Consider the following 15,665-nt stretch of genomic DNA (forward strand, 5'->3'; position numbering starts at 1 on the left):
GAGCGCAGAGACAGAAACGTCTCTCTCTCCCTCTCCTCTCTCTCGTGCATGCATTCACCTTTCCCCATGGACTCTCGGTGAGCTGAGAGGGTGGTTTGACGTGCGAATAGAATAGGCCACACTTCACCGTTTGAAAGAGACCATTCTACTCACCGTACAATGAACTGGACCGGAGATTTTGCACAGTGTTTCAATGGCACTCCTGTCCTTGCCCCTCCTCTCTCCTCCTTAGAGGACACTAAAACCCACCTGGAATAGAGTCTATGTCCTGCCCAGCCGCTCCCCCGGCTTGTCTGAAGGTCTATTCACTCAATACTCCCATGAAAGTGGGATCATTAGCCCATGTTTTGTTGCATGTGGCAGTTTTACTCTCTATACTGTTTACAGTACAAAGATGTCATCATGCCATCCATCGAGAGATAAGAACTACAGTCTCTCCACACAGAAAATGTGTACGATGGATGTTTTATCTGATCGCTATGATCCAAACAGCACAGTAAAAAAAAACAAAGCACTGTCATGTTCCACTGGCAGTCTTGGTCTTTCGCCAGTTCCGGTAGAGGTTTAAACATGTTATGCAATGCAGAAGCAGCATGTACAAATCAAATGAATCAATGAATATAGGCCCTTATCTTTAATGTGATGCCATGGTGAGACCCATGGAGCTGTGACTCCACCAGTCAAAGTATACTGTCTGTACTAAGGGCATTATGCAATACAAAAGAACACGTATCATTTTCCTACTTAGGAGTAGCACATGTCGCCAACAGGGCACGTGTGTGTGACTCGGGCGTCGGGCAGACAGGAATCAAGCAGAGGAGAGGGGCAGAGTGTTATTGCACACTCTATTTGATGAATCATCGGCTGCAGCTCACTGGTGTAGCAAATGTGTTTGTTGCATGCCGCATAACCATTAAATAAACAATTTCGTTTGGGGGCCAGAAACATTATGAGCAGAAATAAAACATATTTTCCAAGGGGGCCAGCGCACTGGTCATATCAAAACACAGGGACGAACAACAGGGGTGAGATAAAGGGGTAGGGAGGTTGGGGGGGGGGGGGGGGGTGAAGGAGTGTGAGACAGTGGGGATGGGAGGATAAGACATGCGGACAAATCTCCTTAAGTGTGTTTTCTAGTGTTGTGCTGCGTCAATGTCACGTATGTGATGGATAACGCCCCCCCCCCCTCTCTTGCCCCTGTGTTCTCTTTATGTAGCCATGGATACCCCTCCCCCCCTCCCTCGTAAAAACGCCAGGGTGGAATTAACCATCTCACGTTTACAGTACATTATTCCCTCTGACTTCATTACAATAAGAGGATTAACCTGCCCAGGCACTGGAAAGTGATTGGTGGGGAGGGAGGAGGGGAGGGGGAGGGAGAGGATGGGGTGTGTGTGTGTGGGAAGGGGGGGCGGGGGGGGGGCGGGGGGGAAGACACACGGCTGAACTGTCCTTCCCCCTGGGGTAGATCACCTTTCCTCTCCTGAGCTTCTCCCTCCGGCCCATATAACACACTCATCATCCCGGTAGGCACATATGCTTCTGGGGGCTACTGTACGGGACGGGACGGGACGGGGGGGGGGGAGAGACAGAGTGGGAACCAGGAATACAAATCGGAAGCCATTAGGAGCTCCCAGCCATTGACCTCCAGCTGGCACACGGTCTATCGCTCTCAGCCTTGAGTGGCCTACTTACTGTGTGGTAGGTTTCTCTCTATGCTATTTTCCTAGGGTACGTGTCAGGTGGATTGCGCTTGACACACACACACACACACACACAAACACACACACCTGCCAGTCCAGATGGAGTTCCCCTCTCTCTCAAGCTCAGGGAAGACATAGAACAGAAGGTTATTCCCCCTACGCTCAGTGGCCTGGGGTCTCTCCTTCCTTCCGAAACCAGCGGAGAGATGGTGCCGATATGAGATAAATCTAAATTAGAAGGAATTCTAAAAGGAGAAAGTGGCTCTGGGTGTGACGGGTGAGAGATGGGTCTGGTCACACAACGACTCCGACCTCGCCACGACCACCAACACCCCGCCCCTCTCCCCTCCATAGTGATCCGTCTTCTTATGGATGTGATCTGTGATAAAATTAAAAGCTGATTATTTCCTGGAGGAGGATGCCAAGTACTTGGCCCCCAGCCCCCCCTCCCCCCTCCCCCACACCCGGGCCCCTACAATGGCGGTGATGGATTATGCCGCTGCCTGCAGAAAAGACCTGTCTTCCACTTGACAGATACAGGCCTACGTGTCTCCCTCTCCAAGATGCCATCTCTTAATTAGTCTGACAAAAAAAAAAAAAACATTCTCACTTCTCACTGTTGACAACAACAATATTGTTTAAAAAAATAAATAAATATTTTTTTTTTTTTTTTTTTAATATTAGCATATTGATCATTATCCTCTTGACTATACAGTATGACTCACTGGGATACTGTGTGTAGATAAGTGATAAGTGAAACATGTCTTAAGTTTTGTACAATCACAGTCTGTTCCACTTCTCAGCCATGTTATATGATGTGCACCAAAGACACCATGGAGGGCATTGGAGACAGACCGACACACACACGCACACACACACACACACACACACACACACACACACACACACACACACACACACACACACACACACACACGCAACGATGAATTGAGAATCAAGGACCCCAATTGAAATAAGCCAGTGGCTTTCTTGGGTTTTTATCCTGTTAGTTGACCTTGTATGTAATATGTACTTTCATGTACCTACTTCTGCAAATCTTCTAATAAAGTTTTCAATCAATCAATCAAACACACACGCACACACACACGTATGCACAAACCCCCACACACACGCGCACACACACACACACACACACACACACACACACACACACACACACACACACACACACACACCCGTCCTATCACAGTCAGTGAGCACCAGGCAGCTGAAGAATCCAAGGGGTAGCACAGGTGTTGCTGAGTCCATGAACAGAATGAACAGAATGAACAGAGAATTTCACATTACAGTCCCAGTCTCATGTGTCTAAAGCATTTTCCCCAGGTCTGCATCACTTGGAAGGGCTACAGCACAATTTGTCCTCCCTGATTGGGTCGGCAGGAGAGGGAACAAAGGCGCTCAGGCAGGCGGTCGAGTCCCTTTGTGTCCCATATGTCAGAAGTCCGCTGCACAAACAATACAGCAACTGCCAAGACAGCAACAATCATTATCTGCAGCCAGAATCGTTGCCATCGCTGTCATTATCCGGCTGCAATCATAACTCTAATTACAAAAGTTGCTTTGTAAGCACGGTAGATTATGCGATGTTAATTACCCGTGGACAATGCGGGCCGATGCATGTTCAAATGCCACTCGCCCGTTGTACCCTTTAACAAAAGCGATACAGGTTTCTCTTTCTGACATATGCAAACATATGCCAGGTCCCAGGGTGGCGGGCTTAAGCCCTTAATGCAATCCCATAATTCCCAGTCATTAATAACTCTCTAATAATATCAATGAATCATGTTTAAACATATCACCTGATATTAACCAATATGCCTGTTATGCATAGTTGAAATTGATGATGGCCATCCTAGAAAGTGCTCCCTCTCATTATTCACACCGAGGCTTGGGAGTACCACGGCACTTCTAAACGCTCAGTATTTTTCATCCGGAAATGTCCTGTGGGCTCTTTTTGGGTCCCGGTACACTTTTTTGGAACAGTTGCTCCACTAGCCTATTCTAGACACCTCGTTAACCCTTTCCTCACAATCAAGTTGTTTTGGTCTATTGGGAGGGTTCAACATGGCGTTAAAAAGGTTTGTCCAAGCCAAAAATACATTTTGGGATTTCTTGGGAGAAAAACCATCAAAAGCTCAGAATCAATCTCTCCTTTTTTTAAGGGTACTGACAACAGTCATCACACTCTCCCACGCTGCCTTCAACACAATGTCCTCCCCCCCCACATACACACACACCCACACACACGCAGATAAATAAGGCCAAGGTGGTTCTGCTCGCAATGGTCATCCATTAGGTTTGACTGACATGTCGGACAGATGTGCGTTCATAAGATATCAACGATTTCAGCGAGCAAGCTACACAAAATGCTTTTCCTGCACGGATAACAGCCATAAGCATTAATCACTGAACGCCCTCCACTTTTACCAGCCCACTCTGGCAAATTAAATCCTGGGGAATAATATCTTCATCATCGCTGTATTTCTGTGCGGTGCCGACACAAGCTATCTATCTGGGCTTTGAAAAGGCAGCACAGAGCAGAGCCTGCCAACTCACAGAGACCTGAAACCACTGGCCAATAAAACGTGACACAAGGAATGGGAAAGTTAATAGTGTGTTTCAGATGCACTTTGTGGAGGAAGACAGGGTCTGCTGGGAAAGGCTTCTTCTACTGTGAGTGACAGCAGAGGTTCTGTTAGCAGGCAGACACACTCTTTATGCCTCCCATACGCCCTTATGATTTTCCACCTACACTCTCAAACCCACACACAGCAATTGATTAGGTTTCTAATACATGGTTCTACACAGTATGACCAGGACATCTATCAATATGTCACTGTATGTACACGATGATAATGAGTACACGTCATCCGAGTCTGCTGATTGGTAGGTTTGACTCAGAAATTATACATACAGTATATAGCGTGAGAAATAGCTAGACTCAATAGGTACAGGGCGCAGTTTGGACACAATTCTTACTCCACGTCTGGGGGGGGATGGGCAGTGTGTCCGGGACTCAGGGCAGGAGTGGCAACAGCGTTGTGGTTAAGACGTCCATGCCGACCAGTTCCAGAACCCCTTAGATCTCCCTAAACTAGAGAGTAGAGCTACTTGTAGGCTGGTTTTTCCTAAACAATCGGATCTCATCCTGGGCATGGCAACAGGTTGAACTAATGCTCATCAAATATTGTGATAACGGTTTTAAATAGTTTTACTTTGAATAACTCAACTCATTTTGCCACAGCTGTCAGAGACTGCCTAAAGCTGTATAAACACTGAACACACAGAGACTCAAAGGAAAAACATGGCTGCAGGCATATGTTTCATACATACTACTTTCCCCAGCTACATCTCATTTACTGGATCCATTCACTGGCCTCTCACGTTCTCACACTCTTCCTAATCACATGAGGTGGATTATGTTCAATTATTCACTGTTTGCCTCGTGACAAGTGAAGTTCTTTCCCGATGCATCATAATTAGAAGCTTAATGTGTAGGTGTAGGCCGGAGTTGTGTTTGAGCTGGGTTGAGCAAGAACTGCAATGGTTATTGTAATAGCAGCTCACTGCTGTAAAACCCCTGTAATGGTGCATAAGCGTAGCTCCTTCTCAAATGGAGAAGGTTAACAGCACCAGAGAAAGTTTCAACACACAAGTAACCAACAGTAACACAGTCTCCTAGCAAAACATTGATGCAGTAATCACCAGTATGTTGATGTAGAGTGGAATCTGCATGTTTCCACGAAGCACTACCTAAGTGTTAAAACTACTGTTCATAGTACTTCCGTTTATGTGGCGGTTACGTACTACAGGTAGTAATTCACTGAACACTTTATTCTTAGAATGTATTTGATGAATGTATTGTTTTTGTGTGTCTGTATATGTATGTGGAGATCCACAAAAAGTGGCTAATAAACTTAAACTAAGGGTATGTTGTCAGGGAAGGTATTAGCAAATATTAGCGTTAGCAACAAAAACAATAAAGGCACTGTTGTCAAAATGTTCCCAAACCCATCTTGAATTCACACCTACCACCTGGCAAGCCAATCTTGCTTTTGTAGCCCTCTGACAGTCGCGCATGTCTGACACTTAGCTGGTAACTACTTACGTTTGCAGGCACACTCATCCTGTAAGTGACGGTTCTGGTAACTTCATGCTTGAGCAAATTATTTGAAAATAACACATAAGCATAGAAGCAAGCTATACAACCATAAACAACACAACCACCAATACACACAACAGCAAATGTCAGACTGCCTTACTAGATGAACATGGGGTCTTAGTTAGACAGGAGCAGTGATGCTGAACATGTTTATGGTTCAATAGACCTCTCTGACATGGTGAGCTAACACACACACACACACACACACACACACACACACACACACACACACACACACAGACTCTAACAGAGCAGATCATCTCTCCATGAGAATCTCATCACATTTCCCTAAGCCAGGACGGTATGTCACAGGAGCAGACACACTGTACTACAGTACCACCAATTAGAGTTATCACACACACACACACACACACACGCACACGCACACACACATGCACACAGAGCAATTATCAAGACTGACTGATTTGTACTTGTGTAAAATGAATTCATATTATACCGATTACACATACAGTACATGCCATTCATCTAATTAGCTAGCATGGCATACAAGCTTAATTAAAGTTAATACATTACGATACACCACAATCCTGAGATTACAAAGCTCCTAGGTTCTATTGTTGTTAATTACAGTAGTATATCAGCATAGCATTCACACATCAGCAGTCAGAGCTCATCGTGTTCACAGATCCATTCAGTCTACACAAATTATAACTCAGGATGTGCATATATGTGAACCCAAAAACTTGAGCTTTTTCTGTGTGTGTGTGTGTGTGTGTGTGTGTGTGTGTGTATGTGTGTGTGTGTGTGTGTGTGTCTGTGTGTGTCTGTGTGTGTGTGTGTGTGTGTGTGTGTGTGTGTGTGTGTGTATGTGTGTGTGTGTGTGTGTGCATGTGTGTTTGTTTCCACTACTGGAAATTTCCCTCTCCAAATTCTCAATTACTTTCTCTCATCTCTCTATGCTCCTGTGTTGTGTATAATGATACAATAGTACCAGCCAAGTTAAATTGCCAATTACAGCGCCTGTCAACCGTATTCCCCTTCCTTGGTATTTGTTTTTCAAAAACAAAAGGACATTTTATGATTCATGCGATTGTGTTTATCTCGTCTGCAGCAGGCAAACAGTGTTTGCTGAATGCTGAACTGAATATTAATTGTTTTACACACACACATGCACACGCACACGCACACGCACACGCACACGCACACGCATTCACGCACACACACACAGACAGACAGACAGACAGACAGACAGACAGACACACACACTCACACACACACACACACACACACACACACACACACACATCTTTAGAAGGGGTGGGAAGAGAAGAAGACAACATCAAATCAACACTACATGTTTTGAAAAGTCCAGCCACAGTGACTATATGTAGGATATGGTAAATGGTAAATGGACTGCATTTATATACTGTAGCACCTTTTTTGCTGCTCCAAAGCTGCTCCAAAGCGCTTTACAACGCCCTCTCATTCACCCATTCACACACACATTCACACACCAATGGCGGCAAGCTGCCATGCAAGGCGCTGGCCCACACACTGGGAGCAATTTTGGGGTTCAGTGTCTTGCCCAAGGACACCTCGACATGTGGCCAGCCGTTGGCTGATCTGCCAACCTTGTGATCATTAGACGGCGACTCTACCTCCTGCGCCACAGCCGCCCCATAAAGGATATATACTGTATACTGTATATACAGTATATATAGAATATGGCTGCAGAGGACGCCTACACAGAAACACACTGAGCCTCCCCACTAGGTCTGTACCTATCAGAGGGTGTGACCTGAGCACATGACCTCTGGACCTGTGTGTGTTTGCCATCACCCTGAGTGACCAGAGTGGGTGTCTTTCAGGGCGGAGGGCAGGGGGGCTGATGGGAAGGCTTGGGTGGGTGGGACAAAGCAGAAGAAGGAGGCGGCGGGGATGGAGGGGGCAGGCAGGGCATGGGGTCCAAGGTCAAGGGGCTCAGGGTCCCTCTCCACGCTCTCTACCAACAGAGGTACCTTATACATGTTGGAGAAAATCTAGGGCTGCTTGCCATGGAAATATATGCAAATAGATTTTTACTTGACAGTCCCACAGACATCTTTGTGAACACTACACACCAGCTCCAAATATCCCAAGTGCTGTTACAACAAAGAGAAATTAAAACTGATTTAATATTACTGGGTTTTTTTCTCAGGAAGAACTTGAGCATGAATTTGGAATATGACTTTAACGAGACGTTTTTTGTGGGGGATTAGTTCGTTAATTAGTTCTCCACAGTAAGACATAGTAATTAATTGCACACTTGTGCATGAACCTCTACAGTGTATAGAGCTGAATACAATCCTGAACAGAGTCCATCTACCCCTGATACAGTCTATTTGGAAATGCTTCTATGACCCACCTGGACTAGATCATGTGCCTACTGCACGAAAGACATGCACAGAACCGCTAAACAAAAGCCTAGGCATCAGCATAGGGAGCTAACCCATGTTGTCAGGCCTCAGACAATGCTAATGACAGGAGAGCTACACTTCTCTCAATAGCCATGAGTCTATGAAATTATGTTTTATACAAAAAGACTAAGACAGCGAATAGCTCCTTTTTAATGACGGTCATGAACAGCATTTCATCCTTTCCTATCTGGACACAATGACAGTGAAACACCCACTTGCTTCAGCACAACATTAGCCCACAGTTTTTTGGGGAGTTATACATGGCCTTGGATTATAACATTTGTTGAGTCATCTTTAAAAGCTTTAGAGGGAGTGGAGACCAAATAGATTAAAGAGAAGCAAGTATTTGAGTCCATTAAACACAAAGTGTTGATGATAGAAGATAGTATCCAGTCTGGTGGCGACTCTGGTCTCCTCGAGGTAAACAACTTAAACAGAACAATAAAGGAGATAAAACAGACTTTTGAGGCTCTGTGCAATCTGCAAAGCAAGCCACAGACCATAACAATAGGGAGTGAGTATTACTCACTCCGATGGATATCCTCAAAAAACCTCCAGACCTTTATCAAACATTGATTTGATTTTCCTTTTGAAAAACACTTTCAACAAACGTGTCAATGTAGAATTGAATCTGCCACCCTCTTAAAATGCATGCATTTTAAACTGGTTAGGAGAATTGTAAACCCTCGTACTATGATTGCATTTTTGATACAACTTACCAAAGCTGTTTTGTAAAAAATAAAATAGAATAATCTCTTTGATGTTAGACTGAGAGTCAGTTCCACTAAAGCAAGCATATGAATGTGGAATGTCAAGCATCAAACATTTGTTATGTTGGAATTTCAGTTCTTTTTAGACACATTGGGGAATTAAAAACACAACGTCCAACCAATGCACTTTGATACATAATGGAGACGTCTCCAGAGCAGCAACATTGCCTTTATAAAATGTTTCCATTGAGTTTTGAGCCGTTGCATTTAGGTCATACAGACACGGAAGACTATAAAAGGAGGAGATACATATACTGTTGGTGAAGCCATCACTACTACTGTGTGTGTGTGTGTGTGTGTGTGTGTGTGTCTACCTCTATGGATGTTGAGTATCATGTGTGCCTGCAGGCAATTTCTTGTCCATTTTCCTCAACATGACTTATTTTTTGCTTTTTAAAAAAGTGCTTAAATTACACACACACACAGGTTTGCCTGTACACTCATTCACTCTCCCGAACAGACAGTCACACACACACACACACACAAACTAGTATACAATACACACATATGCACACACACACACAGACATGGAATTCCTGTCTCCTGCCCTTGATGTAGATAGATGCCCCCTGCCTGGTGATCCTGAATCTACATTAGGTCATTACAATAAGTAGCGATGCCCAGCGGAGCCCTGTGGAGAGAGGGGGGAGAGAGAGGAGAGAGAGGGGGGAGAGAGAGAGGGGAGAAAGAGAGAGGAGAGAGAGAGGGGGGAGAGAGAGGGGAGAGAGAGAGAGAGGGGAGAGAGAGAGGAGAGAGAGAGAGGGGAGAAAGAGAGAGGAGAGAGAGAGGGGAGAGAGAGAGGCGAGAGGGAGGGGGGAGAGAGAGAGGAGAAAGGCGAGAGGGAGGGGGGAGAGAGAGGAGAGAGAGAGGGGAGAGAGAGAGGGGAAAGCAGAGCGACTCTCCCAGGCCGGCCCTGGAGGGGAACAACCCCCTGCACACCCATCTGTCTTAGTTACACTGGAGTCAGACCCACTGACACACACTCACACGGATGGAGGCCAGGCGCCGCAATCTCTGCTCCGTTGTTATGATATTACATTAAAGGAACTAATAGAGCGCATCAGGAAATATTGAAAAATATCACAGGGAAGGAGAAAGCACATGGGGGGAGCAGTTGCGGCGAGATTAATGGATGATGGGGGGGGGGGGGGGGGGGGGTTCCATGTTGGCTGTTGGCAAGGGTGTACAAAGGTTAGTAATGACCTCACTCTCGGCAGCTGAACTTTGACCCCCCCGCCGCCCCCCACCTCCTCGCGCACCCAATTGGGTGTGGTATGTCAGGTGAAGGTGATGCTGTGGGGGGAGGGTGCTGCTGGACCAGGTTAGGTTGAGCTCTCACTCAGCCACCCCCCCCCCTTCCCCTCCTCCCCTTTCCACAGCTGGCTGTGTTTACAGAGCTGTCAGTCACCCCCCCTGCCTGTCCACCACCCCCATCCCTGGGGACTTTGGCCACCGGGGGGCGATGGGAAAATAATAGCTCCTTCTGTCAGAGCTGCGAGGGACAGGGTGGCCTGACGGACACCACAGGGAATTAGAGCCAACCTCCGAGACAGGGCGGGAGGGGAGGGGACAGGCTCTGGCTGTCACACACTGAAACATGAACATACAAACACACACACACACACACACACACGGCAGGATGGACAGACACAGAGACCTGGTAGAAAAACACTTGCTCTCCGGAAGGGTGTACCCTAAAAAGTCGAAATAATCTACCCCAGGAGAGAGAGGTCATAACACAGTCTGTTTCAGAGCGGTCCACAACTCTCATACGGTACTAGAGGGACAGATTTATTGTAACACACAGGAAGAGCCCTACTCTTGTCTCTCTCTGCTGTATAAATGAGCTATTACAGTACATGTGGCGGGGTAGAAATGAAAACCAACGCTCTGTCAGTAAAACCAGACCTTAAATCAGGCCGAGCTGCCGTTGAAGAGGGTGAAAGATAGCCTGGCAGTGCTCATCATTAGCACAAACGCTAAGAAATCATGGGATAGCATCTGTTTTCTGTACATCCGCCCACATAAATCCTCAAAGGCAGCCAGAGGGAGGGACCCCGAAGGAGGGCTATTCCCCTGTCCCTTACCATGAATAACAATATATACCTCCAGGTAATTAAAGGGGACAAACGACATCCACTGGGCCCACACTGGCCCAACATTAACCAGAGAGCACACACACACACACATGTACACACACGCACACGCACACAATGACATCCACTGGCCCAACATTAACCAGAGAGCACACACACACACACACACACACACACACACACACATATACACACGCATACACACACACACACAAATCACCACAACCTATAACGACCATTGATTTAAAGGACCGGGACAGAGGACATACGATCCTCCCTATTAAGATCGATGAATCCATGTGTCTATGCATCTCTCTATCAGCTTCCGCTCTCCGTCGTGCTGGCAGCTTGCACCTTTAATGTTTTTGTTCTCTGCTTCCTCAAAGAGACTTTGTCTCTGCTGGAGGCTTGGCCCCCACGCCACAAGCTGATTAAGCTCACAGACAGACCCATCCTGCGCTATAGAGTGTCCAGCTGATGCCACATCCCTCTGTAACCTTGAAAGACAGACAGACACACAGACAGACAGCGTGTGACACACACACACACACACACACACACACATACACACACACACATACACACACAGACAGACAAACACACACAGACACACACACACAAACACACACACAGTTCCAAGCAAATCTGTCCATCCGAAATTGGAATGGCGTAAGCATCCCTGTCACTGAAGAGAAGGACCAAACAGACGTCCCCCTCCTCCTCCCCGGCCGTGTGTATTCCCTCTCCACACAGCCCAGTGTGGTGCTGTGATGGTATTGACATCAAACAAGCAGTCTGTGCTGAGCATGCACAATCCCCGTCCTCCGTGTTTGAGAGATCGGGCTGAGACAAACATTTACCCACCGAACACAAAACACATGCAAACATCCCCAAAACGCTCCGTATCGGACACAAACGAATCCTAACCAATATGGCCGGTGCACGAGTGACCTTGGAGGTGACTGGCGCTCTTTTATTGTTTCTTGATGGATTGCTTGTCAATTCATATCCACCCCTACTACTTTTGTCTCGGTTTGCTTAGCACTGTGTGATATATACACACACATGTACAGGTACGGAGGGAGCCCAGCACGTCACATCTGAAGATGGAGAGGCTGTCTCGTCCCCTCTCCTCTCCTCTGTTATCTTCTGAGAGCCTTTCCCTCCGCACACTGATAAGTAGAGGAGAGGAGCGGTGAGCTACAGTAGCACTCGCCACCTGCTCTCTGAGAGGAGGAGGAGGAGGAGGGAGGAAAGATGAAGAGGAGGAGGAGGAGGAGGAGGATGAGGAGGGAGGAGGTAGGATAAAGTGCAGGCCATACCTCCTTTCCTGTGAGAGATACGAGTCTGTCTGCCACACTGCAGCCTCAGCTTCACTCCTTTCTCCCTCACACACTTGCTTCAAACCGCAGGACAGTCCTGACTTAAAAGGCATTTTTAAAAGCACCAGGGATGAAAAACACCCCAAATTACAGCTCCCCCCTCCCACACACACACACACACACCCCTGCAGGGACCCAAGCTGTTTTATGACATTAAAACCTGCTAAATTATGCAGCACCTCACTGCTTGTAGAAATCCAAAATGAGAGACCGTAGATATTTCTCTGAATGCTGGACAGTTGTTATTAAAAGAGCAGTCCTGGGCTGATGCAGAGGGGGAGTGGTCTTGAGTGTGAAATGTGTGGTGTGAAGGCGGAGGTGAAGAGGACACACTGAACTGAACGGCTCTAAAGTCAATTACATTTTACATTTTGGGCATTAAGCAGACAGCTTTATCCAAAGCGACTTACAACAAATACATTTGTCTAAGTAAGTGATCATCTTTCAATCATAATGCTAGAAGAAAGAAGATTTTAAAAATATGATTATGATTATTTTATTTTATTATTTACAGTATAGAAAGTGGGGTAGAGGGGATGAAGAGCTCTTAGGAGGGATACATCTCAATACATGCTACTGTACAAGGAGGATAGACTGTTCTGTATCACATGTGTTGACTGATCAGTCCTGTCCTGAAAAGTATGAATGACAAAATAATACAACATATAAAATCTCCCAACAAAGTCGAATCCCACATCAGCACCAGTGCTTCTCCAAAGACTGTGATCATAAGTACAGTGCTCTGTAATAAAGATAAATTGAACATAAAATGGAGAGATTACTGGAAAACCAGCACTACTGCGTGAGCATGAACCAAACATAGCCACAGAGGGAGTTGCACACAGAGAACTGGCATGTTCAACAATGAGGATGTGAACAGAGAGAGGCTGTTTTTCTCTCTGTGTGTCTCTGTGTCTTTCTCTCTCTCTCTCTCTCTCTCTCTCTCTCTCTCTCTCTCTCTCTCTCTCTCTCTCTCTCTCTCTCTCTCTCTCTCTCTCACACACACACACACACACACACACAAAGTGGTGTTATTATGTATTTCAGGACAAACACCATTCATCTCTGTTTAGTGCCTGCTGCCTGTCTGATTTTGTCTTACCTCACTCCTCCATCATCCTCTCTTCTCCTCTCACGACTTGTTCATTCACTTTTCTTCATCGCTCACTTTTCACTCCTTCCTGTTATGCTTCATCTCTGATGAAGAAGAAGAGCCCCTAATTCTGAACTACACTGACTACACCGGTGAAGAAGGCCGTGATTTCAGAGGAATCTAGTATTTAATGAATTTCAAATCCATCCTGTATCCAATAGCCATGTTTTCAGCCCTATCAAATCTGTAACATCCAATAAAGCCATGCCATAGGAAGCTTGAAAATCCCCCAAAAAACTACATCTCTTGCAGAAAGCCATTCTGAACCCTAAATCTTTCAGGGGGCCAAGAGACGTAGCTGGGTGGAACCACCCTGCCTATACAATACAAGGGAAACATCAATATCTCAGACAGCATGACTAAGCTGGCACCTGCAGGTGAGTGACACCCAGCAACCCAGACACTGTCACACTCACTCCAGCTTTGACTAATTGACACGTCACCGAGAGTGACACCAAGACAGACGCGGCCTCCCGGGGGGATGATGACGGCCATGTCATCGGACGAAGGATGAGATCTGCCGACTAGCTGCAGGCTACCAGTGCTCGACCTCCTGTGTGAGGGATGGGGGGTGGGGGGGGGGGGGGGGAGGGAGGGGGGGCAGAGGAACAACAGGGTGTCCCCCATGTTGTCGCCCCGACGTTGTCGCCCCTCACTTCCCACCCCACCCTCAGGGCTTGATGGGGATGAGCCATGCAGGACAGCAGACTGGAGGTTTTCGATCAAACCACCTCAGAGGGGACACACCATCACATTCCTATCACCACATCACACAGCCTTGAAATGAAAATAACAATAAAGGAGAAATCAATCGTCAGCAGAAAGCCTCAGGCCTTTCAAAACATCTGGAAGGAGGATGGAGGAGGGGGAATTGAGGAGAAGACCCCCCCCCTTCCCCCCACGCCCGTACTACCATTGTTTCCACCAAAAACGGCAGTGAGAGAGCGGTTTCCAATTTTGCCTTCAAATGCTGGGTTTAGATCATCCCTGGTGAGGATGTGTGGGTGCAGTTGGAGGCATTGTTTTGATGACAATAATATCCAGATCGGAGCATGGATTGAACAATCATTGTTCTTGTCTAACACATACTGTATTTGTTGTGTTGTTGCATGGCAAACGCCAATATGTCACTGTGAGGGGACCGGCAGTGGCAAGTGTTGCTGGGAGTAAACAACTGCTAAACAAATCAAACTCGTCAATCAATCCTTATCAACACAGTTGTGGAGTTTTATTATTGTTGAGTTTTGTCCACTGAACTCTGGGTGTGTTTTTCAGCTTTCTTTTAGAACAGATCACTCACGACTTCCGATAGATGGAATCTGTTAATGTTCTCCTCTGGCTGCCAGACACATAAATTCCATGTCTGAGGATAAGCCCCAAATTTGGCATGAAGGCATATCTCGTCCGCCTGACTGGATTATAGAGGTTTACCCAGGCAATGACAGGTACCAGGGGGGTTCACAGTGGGGCAACCTATACGCCATGTTTCACACACCACGGTTGGGGACAGTCATGTTGAATTCACTGTCCTGTCTCTCTGTCTCTCTCTCTCTCTCTCTCTCTCTCCCACTCTCTCTCTCTCCCACTCCCTCTCCCCCTCTCTCTCCTTCTCTTTCTCCCTCTCTCTCTCTCTCTCTCTCTCTCTCTCCCACTCTCTCTCCCACTCTCTCTCCCTCTCCCACTCCCTCTCCCCTTCTCTTTCTCCCTCTCTCTCCCTCTCTCCCACTCCCTCCCTCTCTCTCCCTCTCTCTCCCACTCTCTCCCACTCTCTCCCCTCTCTCTCCAAAAAGCAATCCATGTTGACCGACAGGCAAGATTAAGATTACACCTGAGAGAGGTTTTTAAGACAAGTAATTTGGCTGCACAAATGTTTGCCCTGTTAATAAAATAAAGAGGGGAAAGATGTCAAAAGATTCATATCAATCGATAATGTAACACAATTACAGGTCCTGAGCAACAAA

The sequence above is a fragment of the Nansenia antarctica genome, assembly GCF_963989245.1.
Source record: "Nansenia antarctica genome assembly, chromosome: 3".
In the NCBI taxonomy this organism is placed as follows: Eukaryota; Metazoa; Chordata; class Actinopteri; order Argentiniformes; family Microstomatidae; genus Nansenia; species Nansenia antarctica.